The sequence below is a fragment of the Rutidosis leptorrhynchoides genome, chromosome 3 (assembly GCF_046630445.1).
Source record: "Rutidosis leptorrhynchoides isolate AG116_Rl617_1_P2 chromosome 3, CSIRO_AGI_Rlap_v1, whole genome shotgun sequence".
NCBI classification, from domain to species: domain Eukaryota; kingdom Viridiplantae; phylum Streptophyta; class Magnoliopsida; order Asterales; family Asteraceae; genus Rutidosis; species Rutidosis leptorrhynchoides.
In genome coordinates, this window is record NC_092335.1 from 25825255 (window position 1) to 25842949 (window position 17695).

General features: G+C 35.7%; 2 non-coding genes across 2 annotated transcripts; both read right to left on the reverse strand.

Moving 5' to 3' along the window:
- Positions 1–11360: 11360 nt before the first annotated feature.
- On the reverse strand, positions 11361–11463 carry LOC139903718 (U6 spliceosomal RNA). Its single transcript, XR_011778516.1, has one exon. It is a non-coding gene; the product is annotated as a U6 spliceosomal RNA (small nuclear RNA).
- A 4063-nt stretch (positions 11464–15526) lies between these two features.
- LOC139903713 (U6 spliceosomal RNA) lies at positions 15527–15629 on the reverse strand. The gene has a single exon (XR_011778512.1). It is a non-coding gene; the product is annotated as a U6 spliceosomal RNA (small nuclear RNA).
- Between the last annotated feature and the right edge of the window lie 2066 nt (positions 15630–17695).

Below are 17695 nucleotides of genomic sequence, written 5' to 3' on the forward strand. Positions count from 1 at the left end.
AACCAAGTGTTTAAAGTCTTGAACTTTAAAGCTCTAGGGTGAATCAAGTCCACCTACTTAGGGAAGTCAAGTCTTCCGAATTATGTTCTACTTGGCATGGGATCTTCCTAATCCATGTCATTTCATACTAATATCATTTTACGATGTATGGTATAGTGGGAAGAGGAAGTCTTGAACTTTCAAACTAATTGTCCGGTGAGGTTAAATCCGAAGGTCTATCCAGGGTAACAGCTGGCGCATTGAGTACAATGGGTGAAAACCTAAATTGTACACACTAGAGCCATTATGGGGCCAAAGCCGAAAAAGGAGAAAGGCAAACTAGAGCTACTTGGAGCCAAAATCAAGAACTATTTATCTCATTATAAGTCACGTGAGACTTAAATTCCACGACCCTCCTTCGAGTGTCCACCTTTCTCTAGAGTCACCAGAGTAGTTGTTGGGCATGAGATGACCTAAAACACAAGGAGAACCAGCACGATATCTTTGGGTATCCTGGCACACCCACATTTACAACGAAGATGGAATTAACGGAACGCTTCTAGTATAACAACTAGAGCGTAGTATGTAACTTGTAACATGGTTCTTTTGTCATGTTCAAACTCTAGATCGTATGACGGTTGGCTCCCACTTGACTCTTGGTTCATTTTGAAGACTACAAGGTTCGAGGTTCTTTTACTTCCTTAGTATGATGTATTTTGTTCAAGATGAGATGTTGTTATTATGATTGTTATCAATTTGGGAAATTAGAGTTGGGCGATTGCAAGTGGGAGCCAAGGGGGGTGATCCATGGGATATTGAGTCTACATATGTTTTTGAAGAATTATTTTTTGGTAGAGATTGTTGAATTGAAGATTTGTTTGAGGACAAACAAAGGCAAGTGTGGCAGATTTGATCGGTTCATAATTCATGCTCTTATTCGTGTTCTATTGATTAAGTTTACATGACTTTGATGGTGAGAATGAGGTACTTTCAAGAGTTTTGGTGTATTTCAGCAATTGGAAGTGGTATGTACGAAAAGGTGTGAAAAACAGATGAAATTGTAGCAAAACAGCACTTGGCGTAAAATTACTTCAGAAGTGACGTAAAATTACTGCAAGACAAATTCTAGCGTAAACGTATGCTCTTATGGCGTAAAAATTATGTCATGAAGAAATCAGGAAGAGAAGATGTTCAGACCTTTGCGGCGTAAAATTACTCTGAAAAATTACTCCACAAATTGTGCATGGCGTAAAATTACTCTACACTGGCGTAATTTTACTCCGCGTCCAGTTTTGGTTAGTTTCTTAAGTGTCGAATTTAAGGGTTTTTGGCTTGGGGATTAAGTTACTGGTTTCCTACACCCATTATATCAGTTTATAGAGCCCTAAACACTCTCCAAAACATCATTAAACACCACTTTGCAAGGACTCAAGTCATGATCAAGAACAAGTTCTTCATGCAACTTCATCAAATCATCATGTTCATCATCATCAACATGAGTGGCTAGTCATCTTAACTTTATTCCTTCCATGAACAATTTTTGTATGCTTAGTTTATTCATGTATTTGTATGATTCTTGATTTTGTAATACTTATGTCTTTTGACTTATGAAATCATTGAATCTTTTGAGTTATTGATTAATGCAAGTTTGTGTTTATTAATTGTTGCAAGACAAGTGATTGTTATTTAACATATTGTTCTTAATCCAACCTAGTGATAATTTAGAATAGGGATAAAGACAACGTGTGTAGGTAACATTGTTTGTGCTCAAGATAATCATAATCATAAAACTTAAGAAATCTTGTCTATGAGGTTTAGTTGATGATTCAATAGCATAAAGACTTGTTTGGATTAATGCATGCATAATTGGGATTGAGAGGGGATAAAGGCATTTAATCTACTTGTTTACAACCTTAGCTTTTGATCTAGTGTTTGAGTTTTTGTCTTTAATTACTAAAGTTTACATTTTGTTTAGGTTTAATCAGTTGAGTACAATTAGTTAAATAAAGAACCAAATCCTAAGAATTCATTGTTTTTAATCACTTCTTACCCGTGAAACGAATCATATTTACCCTATTCTAAGTTAGAGTACTTAGATCGTTTTTGGTTGGCCTTTCGACACCGATCATACACAGCTTTCCAAATAAAAAAACCATTTATATACACAAAATCTAGATCTCTAAACCTTTATTACTGTATAAAAGAAAACATAATCTTACCGTTAGACTTGTACGTATACGTTAGAGGGAGAATATGACCCTTCAAAAAGCCAAATAAAAAATCAATCAAATAATTTGAAAAAACAGTCAACAGAACAAACAAAGAAACATCATGGAAACACCAGCAAACCACCAATCTCTCCACACCTTCATCGCCACCCTCCTCATCATCGTACCCGCCGTACTATCCATCGGCATCAACTACGGCACACTCAGCGACGACCTCCCACCAACATCTCAAGTCGCCCACTTCAGACTCTTCCGACTTTTTGTTGGTGGGCCTAAATGTTCATATACGGTGTTCATGCAGGTGGTGCTCTGATGTTGAATTAGTGTATTTAAGCAAATACTTTGATATCCCAATGATAGAGATATCTGTAACCTGGTCTGAAATTCCGAGATCGAAGGTGAGTATGTTAAGCATTATCAACATGCTGTGGGAAATGACTCTCATGTCGCTTGGATATAGAGCTGGTGTTTGGAAAATAAGCAAGCGGGAATTTTATTACAAAGCGATGATTACAGCAGGCTCTGTTTATCAACATATTCTCTCATACCGTAAGATAATGCTATAGTTTTCAGACATCCAATCCATCAAATCTCGTTTCAGTCGCAAGTTATGTTAACTATATAATTTTTGGGGTATATGAAGAGATAAGTTCTTGTTGGTTTCATTTATTTACTAAGAAGTTATATATGAGGAGATCAATTGAATGGTTATGTACGTTGGTAATATTGTAGTTGGAACCAAAATGCTCAGATGGTGCAACATTTCACTTTTAATGTTTTTTTTTTTTCAACTGAAAAGAATATATTAATAAGCCCAAAAGGCTAAACAATTACAATACATGTGCAGCCAATACAGGCCCACAAAAACAAACCATACATTCTGCAAAACAAATGCTTAATCACTAAACATCATTCAAAGAATCTAATTGCAAGTAGCCATTAGTCCATTTTAAACCCCATACCCTTGTCGCCTTTTCTACAGCCATTGACTTTTTAACCTTCAAGTCAATAAGCTTCAAATTGATAAGTTCCTGAATCTATTTGGCCAGCTCAACTTCACATCTTGAAACCTTTTTGAATATCCTCCAATTCCTTTCTTGCCAAACAAAATACACAACTGCTCCAATAACCAGTTAATTGATTATAATCCAAATATTTTTCTTAAATGGGTAATCTTTATGAGAATTAATAATACCTTTCAGTTCATCATTTAACCCTCTAAATAGCAGTTTACTCTTGGTAGCCCTCCACACATTTTTAGCATACAAACACTGAAAGAAATAAGTGGTCATGAGAGTCCACACACCTACTACACAGAGCACATTTGACATTTCCTACTAGGTTCCATCTTTACAACTTGTCTTGAGTCATCAATTTACCATTTATGGCCATCCACAAAATAAATGCATGACTACGAATAGCATGATTATACCAGACTATGTGACTCCATTCAACTTTTGGATAACTGATTTTTAAATCATCCCAAGCTTGTTTAGTGGAGAGTTCTACTTTCTTCTTATCATTAGTAACCCAAACCACTTAACATCAGCAAAAAAGATTAGGACTATTTAATCTTTGCAACACAGGAAACTTATTATTCCACTCTGCAGGCCAACATCATTCCATTTGTTAAGGGACCTGTGTCCCAACACGGTTTTAGCCACCATAATCAAATTTAGAACTTCCATAACTATAGTAAATAGGTAAGGTGACATGGGATCACCTTGCCTTGGCCCTCTACCACCTTTAAAGTAACCATGGTTAACTCCATTCACACACACGTAAAAGTGGTTGTAGTAACACAAGCAAGAATCCATTTAACCATTGTTTCATGGAACCCAAACTTAATCAGAATCTTACCCAGAAAGTCGCAGTTCACAGTTACACTTGTAATGTTGTAACATGTAAAAATGTAAATGTTGAAACCTGAATTAAAAAAATACTTAAAAACACTTCCTGCGAACGATTGAAGGACCAAATTCATCATATTCTGCCTTTGCAATCCACATCTGCAACATTCACAAGATCCGAAAATGAGAAAGTGAAATGATAACAAGTTAACAACCACCTAAAAACAAAAGGGGGTTCATTCAAGTCTTCTACTGACAGTGGCAATTTAAACCCATAACTTTTTAATTGGCCCACTTTAGGTTATGTTTTATCTCAAACGGGTCACGTTAATTATCTAAGAGGGAAAAACTCAATTGAGAATTTAGCTAAAAGAGAAATACCTCAACTTGGTTAAAGTCCCCGGCAAGCCCTGTTGTTGATGCATACAACCTCCTAAATCGTTTATTCAAAGATATATATTATTACAGTAATATAATCGAAGTTTGTTAAATCGTTTACGGGTCAACTCAACCAAGCCTGACCAGTTTAAAGCTGAAACTGTTTTGACACATTAAACAATCGGCCCATCCTGCAACTCATATTAAAAAAAATTAAACAATGTGGTTTAATGAAAGAAGCCAAAATAAATGAAGTCTTCACTCATACGCTGCCTACGATGCTCACTCATTAGCTGAATGTGGTTTCACGTTTTATCACTTGGTGTCAAGTTCCATATGCAAGAGGGGTAAATTAGACAAAAGAAACATTGCAGCCTAAAAGCATCATACCCCTCTCTTCTCACCCGTCTTACCTAAATTGACCATTTATAATAGTTTGATCCAAACTGAATGATGATATATCAATATAACTGTGAGAGTATAAGTATGTGCATAGTGGCAGCAAGGGCATGTTTCAGTGGGTTGGGTAATGGTGTATAAATGGGTTGTGTCAGTTTGATACATCATGTTGTAAAAAGGGATACCGAATTATAGCAAACCGCTAGTAATATTTGAAATAAAGACAATAAAGGAACACCAAGATTTAACGTGAAAAACCCCAATAGGGTAAAAACCACGGGCAAGGAAAGAAACGTTTCACTAATAAGAATAATAGGAATTACACTTCTCTCTAATTACAAGGATAAGCACCAATCTTTTCTATCTCTTGTGATTGGGAGATTAACACTCACTAACTCTCTATAGACTCTTTTAGTATACCAGAATACTTGTGATTTTTGGGATGTATAAATGAGCATGTATGATGCTCTATTTATACTACTAGGAAATGAAGAAGTTGTATACAATTTGACAACCACATGCTAGTTGTAATCAAGTTGTCATCTACATGGTAATTGTAATCAAATTGACAACTATATGAAAGTTGTAATCAACTTGATAACTATATGAAAGTTGTGATCAAATTGAATTTGTCATGCAACCTTCTAGATTATTACTTCAACAATCTCCCACTTGAAGATTTGATTGAAGCTCAATCAATCTTCACACGTTAATCCTTCCTTGCCAATGATGTTGCTTACGTTTCTGCTAGGCCACATGAGGAACGACACCAAATAAACTTGTCACAGTTGATCGACTTTGTTAGAAAATCAGCCACATTGTTGTCAGTATGAATTTTCTGCACATCCACGGTTCCTTCTTCCACTTTCTGACGAATGAAGTGATATTGAACTCGTATATGCTTGTCTTTGAATGAAATGTTGGATTCTTTGCAAGATGCAAGGCACTCTGGTTGTCACAAAACATAGTGATATTCTCTTGTTTGTGTCCGAGTTCCTCCAACAACATCTTTAACCATACTGCCTCTTTAGCAGCGTAAGTAGCTGCTACATATTCTGCCTCTGTTGTTGACGTGGCCACAACTGACTGCAGTTTTGAAACCCAGCTTACTGTTCCACCACAAAGTGTGAAAACATATGCAGTGGTAGATTTACTGTTATCAATATCTCCTGCATAATCTGAATCAACATACCCTTTGACAATAAATTCTCGTTCCCCGTAACATAATGCAACATCTAAGGTTCCCTTGATGTATCTTAGGATCCTCTTAACCGCATCCCAATGCTCTCTCCCAGGATTCGCCATGTACCGACTAACTACTCCCACTGCATGTGCAATGTCTGGTCTTGTACATATCATTGCGAACATTAAACTTCCCACTGCTGATGCATACGGTACTCGAGACATCTTCTTCCTCTCGTCTTCACTGCTAGGACTCATAACGGAGGATAACTTGAGATTAGTAGGAAGCGGGGTTGAGATTGGCTTACTATCTTGCATATTGAAACGCTGCAAGATTTTTCTCAAATAATTCTTTTGAGAAAGCCAAATCTTCCTATTATCTCTGTCTCGGTGAATTTGCATCCCTAGAATCTTGTTTGCGGCACCCAAGTCTTTTGTTTCAAACTCCCAAGCCAATTGAGCCTTCAACTTATTTATACGATCTTTGTTGGGACCTGCAACCAACATGTCGTCTACATATAACAGCAAAATGACAAAATCATTGTCTCCAAACCTCTTGAAATATGTACAAGGGTCTGCATGAAGTCTGTTATATTCAAGGCTCATCATGAAAGAATCAAATCTCTTGTACCAACATCTCGGCGCCTGTTTGAAACCATACAGAGATTTCTTTAACCTGCAAACCAAGTTCTCTTGTAGTTCAAAACCTTCTGGTTGAAGCATATAAATTTCTTCTTCAAGGTTTCCATGAAGAAATGCAGTTTTCACATCTAGCTGCTCTAGATGCAAATTAAATGTAGCACACATCGCTAGAACTACTCGAATTGTTGTAAGTCGAACCACGGGGGCGAATATTTCATTAAAGTCTGTTCCTTCTTTCTGAGCATATCCTTTGACCACCAGTCTTGCACGATACCGCTCCACTTGATCATCGCCATTTCGCTTGATCTTATACACCCATTTATTTCCAATAGGTTTTCTACCTTCCGGTAATGGCACAAGTTCCCATGTTTTATTTTTATGAAGAGCTTCAATTTCTTCCTGCATAGCTGCCATCCACTGAGATGCATCTGAATGATTCAGTGCCTCGCGAAGAGTTACAGGCTCTCCTTCCTCAGTTAGAAGACAATATGCAACATTGGTTTCCATAATATAATCCGAGTGCCACCCTGGACGTTTCCTTTCCCGATTAAAAATACGAGTCGCTGGAGCTTCATCAACGACTACTTGATTTTCATCGTGCTCTGGTACTGCTTCAGAAGAATCTTTATAAAATTCATTTTCAACCTGTATCTGTGTAGTTTCTTTTGAAGTGCTAACATCTTTAAAATTTTCGTCTTCCGTAAAGACAACATCTCTGCTGATGACTACTTTGTGGGCAGTGGGGTCCCACAAGCGATACCCCTTAACTCCATCAGCATACCCCAAGAACAAACAGTTTCTTGACTTCGGATCCAGCTTTGTCGTTTCTTGAGAATTGTACATTACGTACACAGGAATTCCAAATACATGAAGGTCAGAATAATCAACTGGTTTTCCAGTCCACATTTCCATCGGCGATTTCAACTCAATTGCAGTTGATGGTGACCGATTTATCACGTAACAGGCAGTACTTACTGCTTCTGCCCAGAATGATTTTCCCAAGCTTGCAGTTGCCAACATCGCCCTTGTTCTATCTAACAAGGTTCTGTTCATCCGCTCTGCCACTCCATTTTGTTGAGGAGTGTATGCCGTCGTGAACTGTCTTTTGATGCCTTCTTGTTTGCAGAACTTATCAAATTCATCACCAGTGTATTCTCCTCCATTATCTGTCCTCAAACACTTGATCTTTTTACCAGATTCAAGTTCAACCCGCGCTTTGTAAACTTTGAAAACTTCAAACACATCTGCCTTCCTCTTGATTGGGTACACCCAACATCTCCTAGTGTAATCATCAATAAATGATACAAAATACTTTGCTCCTCCTAGGGATTGAACTGGTGCTTGCCACACATCAGAGTGAACTAATTCTAGAACCAATTTACTTCTAGAATTTGATGCGTTAAACTTCAGGCGATGCTGCTTGCTAATTACACAATGCTCACAAAAAGGTAGCGATACCCTTGTAAGACCAGGTATAAGATTTCTTTCAACAAGAATCTTTATACCTTGTTCAGACATGTGTCCAAGCTTTTGATGCCATGTTATAGCAGCTTTATCACTTGAACTATTCAAAGCAACAGATGCTTCCGCTTCCCGTACCGTCTCGCCTTTCAAAATGTATAGATTAGCACCCACCTTTTCTCCTTTCATAATTACAATTGCGCCTTTCATGATTTTCATGATCTTGTCTTGTATTTCCATCTTACAACCAAGATCGTCTAATTGTCCTAAAGACAATAAGTTCTTCTTCAAACCCTTCACGTGTCGTACTCCTTGAATAGTACGAACTGTACCATCGTGCATCTTCAGAATGATATCTCCAATTCCAATGATCTTTAGTTTATGATCACTGCAACTGTATACAGATCCTCCCGAGATACGTTCATATTGTTTGAACCATTCTCTTCTAGGGGTCATGTGAAAAGTAGCTCCTGAGTCAAATAACCAGACATCAACAAATGTCTTTCTGCCTTCATTTGCTACCACTGCCTCACTAACCAAAGCAGTCCCATCTTCTGAAGTGCTTACAATATTTCCTTGAGGATTAGAGTTATTTAAACTCCGACAATCCTTCTTCAGGTGACCTTTCTTGCCACAATTGTAGCATGTGTAAGTCTTCTTTTTCTTAGACTTCAGTTTACCATGATTGTGACTCCCACTTGGGCCACGTTCCGTCGATCTACCTCCTGTCACCACCAAGGACTCCGCTTGTCGTGAACCGGCCTGTCTATCCTCCTTTCTATTGCGCCGACCCTCTTCTTCTAGAACCGCAGCAACAATATCATCATAGACTATATATTCTGAGAGAATATTATTGGTTAGGTTGATGATGAGTTGATCATACGAATCTGGTAGACTCTGAAGCAGAATTTCGGCACGTTCTTGTGACTCTGTATTGCAACTCAATGAAGCGAGTTGAGAAAATAGAGTATTTAGGATGTTAATGTGCTCATTCACTGAAGTGGATTCACTCATGCGTAAAGCATGGAGTTTCCTTTTAAGGAATATTTTATTGTGGAGTGATTTGGTCTCGTACAATTTTACGAGGTGATCCCAAATTTCTTTCGCCGTCTTCTTTTCTTTTATGCTAGACAAAACGCCATCTGCTAATGCCAGATGAAGATTTGCGATAGCCTGGCCGTCCATTTCTTCCCATTTTTCATCAGTGAGCTCAGATGACCGTTCACTGATGGCCGCTAAACACTTATCCTTTCTCATGATAGCTTTCATCTTTAGTTTCCATAACGAGAAATTACTCCCGTTAAACTTTTCAATTTCAAATTTCGTAGACATTGCTATAATTACAATCTTCTTTTCGACAATATTATTTTTCGAGAAATAATACACACTAGATATAAGAACCTAGCTCTTGATACCACTTGTTTTAAAAAGGGATACCGAATTATAGCAAACCGCTAGTAATATTTGAAATAAAGACAATAAAGGAACACCAAGATTTAACGTGGAAAACCCCAATAGGGTAAAAACCACGGGCAAGGAAAGAAACGTTTCACTAATAAGAATAATAGGAATTACACTTCTCTCTAATTACAAGGATAAGCACCAATCTTTTCTATCTCTTGTGATTAGGAGATTAACACTCACTAACTCTCTATAGACTCTTTTAGTATACCAGAATACTTGTGATTTTTGGGATGTATAAATAAGCATGTATGATGCTCTATTTATACTACTAGGAAATGAAGAAGTTGTATACAATTTGACAACCACATGCTAGTTGTAATCAAGTTGTCATCTACATGGTAATTGTAATCAAATTGACAACTATATGAAAGTTGTAATCAACTTGATAACCATATAAAAGTTGTGATCAAATTGAATTTGTCATGCAACCTTCTAGATTATTACTTCAACACATCCCACCATCATGTTATGTCCTATTTTTAAGCTTGTTAATATATATGATGTATAAATAATAAATTGTGGTTATAAAAATCAGGCTGTAAAGTAACAAATTAAAGATCCTTTAATCAGGACAGTTTAAGAAAGTTTAAGCATTGAAATGCTTGGTAGGTGACTTCTGACCCGTTTAACAAGTCTAACCCATGTTAGTTTAAGCTCATTTGAATATCACTAGTTGCAAAATATTGTTATAGCTTATTTGTATACACCTGGTGTCAAAGTTATGATCATATGATTTAACAAGGGATCCATAACTTATAAGACTTCCCTTCAACCATATGTTGTAATCTTGCTCGGTGTCAGATAAATACTACAGTTCTATAGTCTGTGTACTATGTTTGATTTAAGTACCAAACCACGAATGTCCGTATATGACATACACCTCAAATATCATGTGTTTACTGGGCTAATAAGGTTAGCAACTGATATTTCAGCCCCTAATTAATGATAACTATTGAACTTATATATATATATATATATTTTTTAACGGCAAGCTTGCATCAGCGTATCATTTATTTCAACGACACTCATCATTTGCACATACACACGCGTTCGGGCAGGAAACCCGAACCATATTACAGGGATCCTAACCTTAAACCATCCCGAGGGGCAGGCGGGTCGGATCTGGGTCCTGAATAGGTCAGTAAAACCTTCCCAGGGGCAACCCGGCTTATGGTAAGTAAGCCTACCACGGATATTTTTAAAGAGTGGGACTCGAACTTGAGTCCACTCTCCCCCTTGCCCTGGCCCCACCTAAGTGAAACCAAGGATACCAACCAGCCACTGCTATGTTGGTCATTGAACTTATAGTAACTAACCCATTTTAATAGGTAATAAATTGCAGGGTCTAACCAGTATAACCAATAGCAAATTATACAATGTATCTCTCTTTATACATATAATATAACATTGCTGCTCTACCAAATACTCGAACTTATCATATGATTTAAATAACATGCATCTAGTTACATAGATTCATATTCATATATGTTCCAAAAAGAAATTATATATGATATTTACTACTGTAGCTGTTTACTGCACTAATAAGCTGCCAACCAATACCTGACCTCTTCGGTATGTATTACAGCAAAAAAGAACGATAATATTAACAAATTGATAAGTAATAAAAGGGAAACCTTGCCGCCAATCGATCTGGCGGATTAGATAAACAAGAAACAAGGAGTAATAACAAATAGAGCCAATCGATCTAGCGGATTAGATAAACATTATACGGAAAAAGGGGAAAACCTGCACGAATCGATCGAAAATTAGGGCAAAAAAAAATTTAGACCATTTCTCGATTTGTGCGTGTCATCCTTGGGCAGGGGTCATGCTAATCTTCTCTGTATCTTTCCAATTTTATCGGATGTCCCCGAAGGGACGATACATTTGGAGTCTGTAGTTTAAAATCCTAGAAAATGTCTTTTCAAGAACCGATGTGGGAAATCCCAACTGCTAAGCAATGAAAGCGATATGTAAGTAAGAAGTAAACCTTATACCGTACTCCATGTTTTTTACTTCTTTGTTCTAAGGAGTTGCAGTAAATAATAAGGGTTGATTATTTAGCATGATGAAGATGATAGGTTTATATTATTTAAAAAATTAAAAACAATAATATATAGACTATTAAAATTACTCGTAATATTTAGTAGGAAGTATCTTCATGCATAATACATATGTATAAATCTCACGATACTTTATCTTAGAACTTTTAATCTTGAACTTTTTATTTCTTAATATACAATATCATATCATAAGTAATGATATGATATTGTAGGTATGATATAACATAACACATTACGGTTTAAGTCTTATCCTATCAAATTATTAACAAGATGATTTATTTTTCGCTTAAATGAACAAAACTATAGTATTAATGAATAATATCGCTACTTATTGCATTATATTATGTTACTACTACTATTATGTGTCACAATCTTTGCGTGTGTATTTATATAATATACATACACACACATTCTCAAGGATAAAAATAAAAAATGAAGTCATCATGTGAACAAATCAAATTCCTGTTTATCATATCATTGGGTCTGCCTTTAACAAGTAAAGATGTGATTCATGAATATTAGTTTTAGTATGTCATTCAATAAAATGTTACAGTAAGAGTTATTTAGGTTAAAAATCATCACTAACGATATTGTATCACCTTTTAAATTAAGTAATTCGCGAATCATAAATATTATCACTAACGATATTGTATCACCTTTTGATTTAATTCGCGAATCATCGTGTAGATGAATATAAGGTAACATGTCAGGTTTTTAACAACATACTAATAAGGCACTGTTTATCAACATATCCCCTCATACCGTAAGCTAATGTATATTAGTTTTCAGACACACGTCTTTTTTAAATTGAAAGTTATGTTAACCAGATACTTTTGGGGGTATATTAATAAATCAGTTACTGTTGGATTCATTTATTTAAAAGTTATATAGGATGAGATGAATTGAAAGGTTATGTTAGTGATGATGTAGTTGCAACCAAAATATGTCATTCGGGGGTTGTAGGGAATGATGTCATGATGACATCTAGTCCAGTAACCAAATATATCAAGTGTTTTAGGGGATTAAGACGCGAGTGTGTGAACCAAAGTGACTAGAACATGAGTTGCTGATATTTGAATCTTAACGAGTTAAGTTTATCAAGCAACACAATGCGAACCTTGTTTTAATGACATCACAATATTACTTTTAACTCAGGAATTTAAATCCCACAAGATGTAATATGTGCGCCCCGAAAATTTTCACAATCTCAACTATGGAAACCAATAATACTCCTACACCGTTTCATATATAAAATTGAAATGAATGAATTGCGAAAATACATTTCTTTCACTAGCTCTCACCCCAATAAGACAAAATGACATAACATGTAAAAATGCAAAAGTTGTGATTTGAAATATCTTCGAAACTACTTAGGAACACTTCCTGTGAAGGACTGAAACCCCAGATTCATCATATTCTGCCTTGCAATCCACATCAACAACATTCACAAGACCCGAAAATGAGAGAGAGAAATGTATAACAAGTTAACAACCAACTAAAACAGAAGGGGTTCATTTAAGTTTATTGATGGTGGCAATTTTGACCCATTACTTCCTGATTGTCCCACTATGGGACCTTTGGATCATATTTTATCTCAAATGGGTCACATTGATTAACAAATAGGAAAAAAAAAACTCAGAGAGAAATTTGGCTAAAAGGGAATCACCTCAAATTGGTTAAAGTCGCCAGAAGCCCTGCTGTTAATGCATACAACCTCCTAAACTGTTTTATATAATCAAGGTTTGTTAAATAAGATTACGGGTCAACTCAACCAAACCTTACCAGTTTGGTGCTGAAACTGTTTTGACACTTAAACAATTCGCCCATCCTGCAACCTATATCATTTATTTACGTGATAAAAAGATGATAATAACAAACCTGCTGGAAGGTGCTGAGTGATGCCAAGGTTGAAATTTTAAAAATCTTCAAAAATACTTAGAATCACTTCACGTGAACAACTTAAAAAAAAAAAAAAAAAAAAAAAAAAAAGGACCAGATTCGTCATATTCTGCCTTTGCAATCCACATATGTGACATTCACAAGACCAGAAAATGAGAAAGGGGAATGTATAACAAGTTAACAACCACCTAAAACAAACGGGTGATTCATTTAAGTCTACTGATGGTGGCAATTTTGACCCATTACTTCCTAATTGGCCCACTTTGGGACCTTTTAATCTCAAACAGGTCATATTAATTATCTAAGAGGGGAAAAATTCAAATAGAAAATTTACCTAAAAGGAAAATGCCTCAAGTTGGTTAAAGTCGCCGGAAGCCTTGCTGTTGATGCATACAATCTCATAAACTATTGTGGTAATATAATCGAAGTTTGTTAATTTGTTAAATTGTTTATGGGTCAACCAAAACAAACCTGACAAACACATAATCTAAATGCATGATTTACACAAATATATTCAAAAAATTAACCAACGTGGTTCAATAAAGAGTCTTCTCCCATACGATGCTCACACATTAGCTCTATGTAGTTTCACGTTTTATCGCTTGGTGTCAATATGTAAGAGGTATAAAGCAGACAAAAGCATCACTGATGTTTGATACTTGTCTAAAAGCATTAAATCCATTAAAATTGTTTTTCTTCTCACTTTTCTTACCTAAATAGACCATTTTTGATAGTCTGACCCAAAATGAACGAAGATGATGGATCCATATTGTCAGAAAGTGAAGATTACTTACCGGGCTCGGGATCAACAACAAATCCATCATTTCCCAAAAAATGTTATAGCTCAGAATACAGCATACAGCAAAGCAGAATCATCTACAACATTCACTTACCATAATTGGATTTATTCAAATAAATCCAATTATGTTCCCCTATAAATAGGTGTAATACACTGTAACAAAAATACCGAATCAGTTGCGGAGTATCAATAAGTATAAATGTGAGAGTATAAGTATGTGTATCAACAGGTTGTGTCAGTTTGATATATCCCACCATCATGTTTTGTGCTAATTTTAACTTTGTAAATATATGATGTATGCATAACCAAATCTAACAAATAAAAGATCTTTTAAGTAAAACATTTAAGACAGTGTAAGCATTATATACTTGGTAGGTGACTTCAGACCCGTTTAACAAGTCAAACCCATGTTAGTTTTATCTTATTTGCATATCACCAGTGGCAAAATATTGATTTAGCTCATTTGCTTATGAGTGGCGGCAAAGTTATGATCATACGGAGTATGATCTAACAATGGTTCCATAACTTATAAGACTTCTGTTCAAACATATGTGGTGGGTAATCTTGCTCGGGCTCGGGTAAATACTGTAGCTCTCTAGTCTGTGTATTATGTTTGATTTAAGTTCCAAACCATGATTGTGTGTAATCAACCTGCACCTCAAATAATTAATGTGTTTACTGTACTAATAAGGTTAGCAACTGATATTTATGCACCTAGTTTATAATAACCATTGAACTTATAGTCACTAACCCATCTTAAGAGGTGATTAATTGCAGGGTATAACCAAAAGCAAAGCATACAGTGTGTCTCCCTATACATATAATGTTGCTGCTCTACCAAATACTTTAAGTTATCATATAATTAAAATAACTTGTACGGAGTATCTAACTACATAGATTCTATAGAGTATAGATTCCAAAAAGAAATTATATAGTATCATATTTACTCTGTTCACTGCAACAATAAGCTACCAACCAATACCTGATCTCTTCGAAGCTCGTGAATGGAACAACAGGCCAATGTCGAAACACCAGACGAATCCTAAGAACTGAAATAACAAATCGTTATGTGTTAAAGCAAAACGAACAATAATATTAACAAATCCATAAAAACAGAAAAAGGGGGAAACCTGCACGAATCGATCTAAAAATTAGGGCAAAAATCGAGCGAACCGGTGCAAAAAAAATTTGGACCATTTCTCGATTTGTGCGTGTCATCCTTGCGCAGGGGCCATGCTAATCTTCTCTGTATCGTTCCAATTTTATCGGATGTCCCCGAAGGGACAATAATAGTTTGGATTGTGCAGTTTAAAAACCTTGAAAATGTAATTTCCGGAACCGATGTGGGAATGAAAAGGCGATATGTAAGTAAGAAATAAACCTGATACTGTGATCCATGTTTTTTACTTCATGTTCTAAGGAGTTACAGTAAATAATTAGGGTTAGTTTATTTAGCATGATAAAGATGATAGTTTTATGTTATTTAATAAATGAAAAACAACAATAATTATGTACTCCGTGGTACATTACTAACATCAATCTCGTTTCTACTTTTCCAATACTTCTTTTGTTTAATTTTATCAAGTACTCGCGTATTGTTTCTTTTGTATTTGTCCATCTTATCTTTGTAATTTGTCCGATAATTTTCGTCGTTTTGATGAAGTTATTGTGGTTATTAATAAACTTTTTTTTCGCCGTAAAAAAAAAAACATCAATATTTTGTACGGAGTAAGAAGTATCTTCATATATATGTATAAATCTCTCGATAATATTGAACTTTTATTTCTTAGTTTATGATATCGTGTTAACCTATTTATTTATATTTATATTGTAACATCCCGCATTTTTCCGTTAAATTATTTTAACGACCGTCTTTTTTTTTTAGATAATATCTTCCGTTATCTAAATTCGTAGTTTCCGTTGACTAACGTTCATAATATTTCCGTTACTTAATTATAACATCACTCGTTTACTCGAGCGTTTTCAAAATATTCGTTCGGTAAAATCCCGCACCCGCTTCTAAACTCGAGGGACTAAAATTGACACGGGGCAAACTAGTTGACTAGGTCAACTAGTCCACCCCAATCACCACCATTCAATCATCTCCATCTCTCTCTTTCTCTCTAGCAAGAACACACACACATTTACCCAATTCAATCATTCATCATCTAAATTCGATCTAGGAGGCCAACATCAAAACAAATTACGTATTTGGAATCCTCTCTTCATCCTCTACAATTTGATACCAACTTCATCTCGTTTGGGTAACATTTCTAAAACTCTAGATTTTCTCTAAATTCGTGTTTTTATACTTGAAATGGTGTTAGTTAGTGTCTATGGCTCGTGTGTAACATGAATATATATTTTGTTTGCTCGATTTGTTGTTTTGAGTAACTAGTTTGAACATTTGAAATGGGTTTGCTTAATCTTGCATTTTGGAAGATTAAAGGTTGTTTGATTGTTAAAGTTCATGTTTTAATTGTGTTACTAGTATCACTAGCTTCGTTTTGATGCGTAGGTTGATTAAGAAAACTTCAAACACATGATTATTGATTTTTGTGAATTTTGGTTAGGGTTTGATAGACTTTGAAATGAACTTTTGATGCGTTGAATGCTTGTTAATGTTGTTAGTAAGTGTTTAGATGCAATGTATGCTTAATTACCTTCGAAACGGCATATCGTATGTGTAAATTGGATTCCCGAATCATAAAATACGTTTTACGAACTTGAAACTTTGAAAATAAACCTTTCTTGATCAATTGACGAGTTTTTGGTTATTGTAATTGATGTTTTTGCTTGTGAAAGGTAGTTAATTGTTTTCCTTGTCAAAAGAGCTTTCCAATGATATAAGATGCGTATTCTAAGTGTTTACGGTTTGCGTTTTGTGCTAAATTGAATTTTGGATCAAGACTTGAACTTTTGAAACTGACCAGGTACCAGGCCACGCCTAATGTCGCGGCGCGACACCTCTGGCCGCGGCGCGGCAATAGCCGTGTTTGGGTTCTGACCTACTTTGTCAAATTTCGAAAAATGTTTGCTATGCTACGCACCTCTGATTCACATGTAACTTGTTCTAACATGCTTATATATGAATAAAAACCTCAGAAAAATAGTTCGGGACCCGACCCGATCCCGTTGACTTTGACTTTGACCGAGTTTGACTTTTAGTCAAACTTAACCAAACGTTTATGCAATCGTTCTAACGTGCTTTTATACTTGATTCTTGCATGAAACTTGACAACGTGATTCACATGCTATACTATTCGAGTCATAACGAGCCATAGGACTAATTGAACACATTTCGCCCGACCTTGTGTCGTAACCGGTTAATTGATACAACTTACTTGTTTA